Source organism: Lygodium microphyllum, chromosome 9, assembly GCF_053477565.2.
Source record: "Lygodium microphyllum isolate KBCC chromosome 9, Lygodium_microphyllum_v1.1.10, whole genome shotgun sequence".
Lineage (NCBI taxonomy): Eukaryota > Viridiplantae > Streptophyta > Polypodiopsida > Schizaeales > Lygodiaceae > Lygodium > Lygodium microphyllum.
The window spans coordinates 153,146,296-153,151,273 of NC_141143.1; the positions used below are offsets into that span (position 1 = coordinate 153,146,296).

At 41.7% G+C, this 4,978-nt stretch overlaps 1 pseudogene; it reads right to left on the reverse strand.

The window, feature by feature from the left end:
- Positions 1-568: 568 nt before the first annotated feature.
- Positions 569-1,484, reverse strand: LOC148031730 (importin subunit alpha-1 pseudogene; annotated as a pseudogene).
- Between the last annotated feature and the right edge of the window lie 3,494 nt (positions 1,485-4,978).

Sequence of the window (4,978 nt, forward strand, 5' to 3'; positions counted from 1 at the left end):
CGCATGTGAGGACCTTCGTTAATTCAACAGATTCTTTCTCGAAACCGGCCTTCACCAGGCAATAAATCAATGGCTGGGAGATGTGTTTGATGAGGCGACAGAGAAACTTGAAGGAGATCTGCAAAAATTTGGTAGAGAACCCATGGATTTGAGCTATGGCTTAGGGACTGGTTGCATACGACCATTTTTACCAAACCATTGCTGTGAAAGTAAAGAGAGCTTTGACAACTCTATATCTTATGCTTCAACCTGAGGAAAAGCAGGCATTCTGTGCGGAAGTGAGGAGGCTCTTCCAAGAAGAATGTCACTCTTAGCAGAGGACCTGTCTTTTGTATCGAAAGGGAAGAGCAAGTCGATTGTGTGCCGTGCGCGTATGTATGGACATGGATGGGCATTAGAAAGCATCGTGGAGCAACTGCTACAGCAGTCGACGATCCCAGGCTTAATCGTCTACCATTGTTGCGACTTTGAGCTACTGCCAAGGAATGATGAATCTCTGACTCCATGGCCTGCTGAACAGTTTGAGGATCTTCAAGGAGGTGGCGGATGATAGCTACAGCCTCCCTTCTTAGAAGCACAACCACCATCCGGTAGACAAAGCTGCAGTCATAGACTGGTTCATTGCTGAGCTTAGCGCATTCATCACAGGGTTAACAGCAAGATTCAGACCTGAAGTTCCTGATGGACCATAAGGAGCTCCAGTCAGCATCATGCCGTGTGGTGCAGTGCCATATTGCATGGTCATTGGATTTGCTCCTGCCTGCATCCATCCATCATCCATGGTAGTCCAGAGTTCATTGCCTTTGCTGATGGTTTGATCTTCATGCTGTGGCATTCGAGGTCTCTGCTGAGATGCAAGGTCTTTGCTGAGATGCTGCCGCAAACCCCCGAGTCTATCACGTCCTGGATTTTGTCATTTGTGCCATCCGAAAGATAAGAAAGAGCCCAGCAAGCATCAATCAACACATCTTCATCAGATGAATGTATTAAACGCTCTAGGGCTGGAAGTGCAACTTTTGTCAGTTCAAACGATGGGGGAGGTTTTCCACGACAGAAGTTTAAAAGGGTCCATATTGCATTTCTAAGCATCGAAAGCTTGGCAGTTTCATTCAGCTGGTTAAGAAGAGGTTGCATAGCACCATGACTAAGAACCAGATCTCTGCAAGTTGGAGAATCACCAGCCACATTCCCGAGAGGCCAAACAGCCTGCTCTCTGACATCATCACCAGGAGAACTGAGTAGTTGCACAAAAATGGGGACTGCTCCGTGATTTATGACCACCATGGTTCTCTCTCTGCCCACGCTGCTTCAAACTGCAACTCTGGGAAATTGCTTTGAAGAAGAAACTCAACAAAGCGAGGAACCACCCCAGCAGCAATGATTTCCTGAATTGGAGGACTGCGCTCAATGGATAGAAGCTTCCTAAACTGATAGGTGGCTTCCAATTGTGAATGTGGATCTTCTGTCCAGGCTCCGGTAATCATGGCAGCTGTAAGCACCTTGCTTACAGGCAAGAATAGCCTGAAGGTCACCTGCATCAAGGAAACCCTGTCGCCACTTTGAGTTGTGTACAGACATATAGCCAATCACTAGGCAAACATGTGCTTGCATCAGCAAAGGAAGTATGATTGTGAAATTTAGTGTTCAGCTTTCTAAGAACTTCAACAGCAAAGGAAGGCCCACCACATCTTGGGCTAGCAATTAGCCAAGTCAAAGAGCGGCCTGTTTGGCCCTTGCCACCAAACACTACGGCAGGCCGAGGCCTACATTCAAGCATGAGCCCTGTGGGCGATCCCATAACGCCTTATTCACCTCGAATGATCTAGAACTCTAGGATTGACAGTTTTGGACAGCACTCAAATTGTTCAAAAAAATTTTGGAGAATTTCATGGGGCTCAGCAATGATCTATTTGATGAATCTTGTACCACTTGACTTCTCGTCATCAATCTATTTCCTATAGAAGATCAATGGAGCATTCTCAAGGGTACTGGGTATTGACTCAAGTTGGATAAGTACTCAAAATACTTGGAACAGGGTCAAAACAGGGTGCAGTCCAAACAGGGACAGATTTGGAAAAGTTGCTACAGAAATTAGTAGCATCATTCTAACGATAAAGGAACAGTTGGAAGTGATACTAGTTATCATAACCTTCGAGCAGAGCCATCAAGCACCTCATTTGGATCAGTATTCTTCAAGATATGGCCAAAACAGTGCATAGGGATAATCACAACAGCATGGTTACAGTGAACAGTTTGGTCAGAGATGTAAGGGAAATGAAGTTGAAAGTTAAAGAGCTCGTATCCATCATTGATAGGAGCATTGCAGAAGTGTCAAATGTTCAACATGATGCTTATACATATGGTATATCTCATGAAAGAGAGAATGGCACTGATGCTTATGGATGTGTTTCCCATGATGCTCCAGTTCATGGATATAGTGACTATGGATCTTATGTTTTTTTTTCTTCAAATGGGCAAAGTCTTAGAAGTTCTTTTGGGCAATATGGATGCCATACCTCATGCCAAGATGATCAAGGTGATCCTTATCCAAATGGTTTTGGCCAACAACAAGGTGGTTTTGTCTATGGCAGATTTGATCATGAGAGTAATCATACAAATGCTCATGGCCAGCAGCTTGATGTATTTGGGCAGCAGCAAGGATATTTTGGAGGGATGTATGCATATGAAGATCATGCTTCATCTTTGGAACCTACTCCAAAATACTTTGGACAGCATGCTGATGATCATTCCTATGGGGATGCCTATGTTTATGGGCAGCATTGCAGTGTTAAATGTAGTTGTCCTGAATGCTTCCAAGAGCAATCTTATAGGAATGAATATCATGTATCTTGTTTCCAACAACATCTAGTTGATGATGGGCAGCATGAACCATGTAATGCAGGAATTCATTATGGTCAGCCTATGGATATTAATGCAAGAATGTATACAATGCAAACCGAAGAGGTTAACATCATAGAGAAAAATGAAGAAGCTGATGAAGAAGACAACACTCAAGATGATGATGACAATGAAGAAGATATACAAGAGAATGATCAAATAGAAGACCAAGAGCAGGAATTTCAAAATGAAGATAGTGAAGAAGATGAAGATCAAAATGAAGAAGAGAGTTTAATCGATAATGAAGAACATGAGGATGCAAAGATATGTGATGATGGTTCACAAGGAGAGTTAGTTGCAGAAATGGATGAGAATGCATATCCATATGATGATGAGCTACCTTGGGATAATCATGTTGATGAGATACATAAACCCATCCTTGGTCATGATTCTTATGATTCCATGGTTGATCTACATCAGCCCATAGTTGATCAAGGACTGCAACTACCTAATGGTGTTTCTTCGGATTCTCATGTATATGATTTTGAATATGGTGCTGATATGTCATATGATTTGAATGCATCATTTCCCTATGATCCAGGCATTCATGATGGCAATCATGAGTTCTTGGGTGGTTTCCCATTTGACCCGGGAGGTATAGATGATATGCATGATTCTTGGACAGGTACCCATGATTATGACTATTATTTTGAGGGATTTCCTTTTGATTCCGGGGGTACTTGATATCTTTATTTGGAGTATTGCCTACAAGGATGATATATGATGCAGTATGCAGTGACTGTGCAGAGACAGCTTGCTGTATGAAATTTTTGCAGACAATAAAACTGTCCTGACTTCATCAAAATTTGATTCTGATGATATGGGGTGATGCTTAGTAGTGAATGCTTCGTTTCTACACCTCATACGCCTCATTTGGACCAATATATCAAAAGTTATGCCAGTTTTAGTGAATCAGCCCTGTTTGGACAACAGCAAGTTTTCTCACAGTTTGGCATGCAAAAAGGTCTTCTTTTCATGGACAGTGCTTTCTTATCACTTGAAAGATGAATGGGCATGATTACTATCATCCTTGACTTGGATTTAGTCCATTACTTCTTGGTTTTGAGGACAAAACCATCTTCAGGAAGGGATGGTTTGTCATGAAGGAAAAATACAACATTAATATTTGCACCTTGGATTAATTCCAGCCTTTGTAAATTTAGCTTTAGCCTATATGTACATGTGTGAACAGCCCTTAAGTTTGAAAGAGGGTTAGAATAAAAGGGACTAGAGGCCAAAGGCAAGACATCTTTTGATCATTCAATAATCTTGGCTTTACCATTTTCTTGGAGTTAGCTTCTTTCTAGCCTATGAAGCACTCAACCATGGCCGTCATGTATTCTTGAATCTCCAACCATTAATACATTATGAGGATGTCTTGGTGCAATAGATTTGTTAATTCTTTGTTGTAGCTTAGTTATTTTTCAATTTCAGTTAGATTTCATTCCATGGTTGATTGCTTTCATTACAGGACTGGTCCCTTTGCTAATAGGTTTGTAAATGGCCATACAAAGAGAGAGAGAGAGAGAGAGAGAGAGAGAGTGTGTGTGTGTGTGTGTGTGAGAGAGAGAGAGAGAGAGTTTCTCATTTTCAAAAGCAAATTGAGGACATATAAGGAGTTTTTGAAAACCCCCCACTCTATAGAAAATATTAAAAGATAATTTTTTCACTATGGTGGAGGTGGGCCTTGAATCCTTCTCCTAAAAATGGGAAAGGAGATATCTTGTGGGGGGATTTCTCAATAGGAAGGGGAGATTTTTCCAGAAAGCTAGAAACTTCCCCATGTGACCTTGGGGATTTTCGGTTTTTTGAAAAAACCTTTCGAAAACCCCTCTTTGAGAACAAATCCATAGGAAGGGATGGTTGAACTGTGGGGTTGCCAGCACCATAAATGGCTGCATGTTGCACAGGAGAGAGGGAGAAGAGAGAGTGAGACACCTCTTGGTAGACTCTTTTTGAGCACTACAAATTGCATCATATTTATATCCCTTGCAGTTTTCTTAAAAGCGAAGGTGTTTTTTTAAAAAGGTTTTTTTAAAAGGGTGCGATGTAGGTTCAGGTGCAATTTGAAGGTCCATAG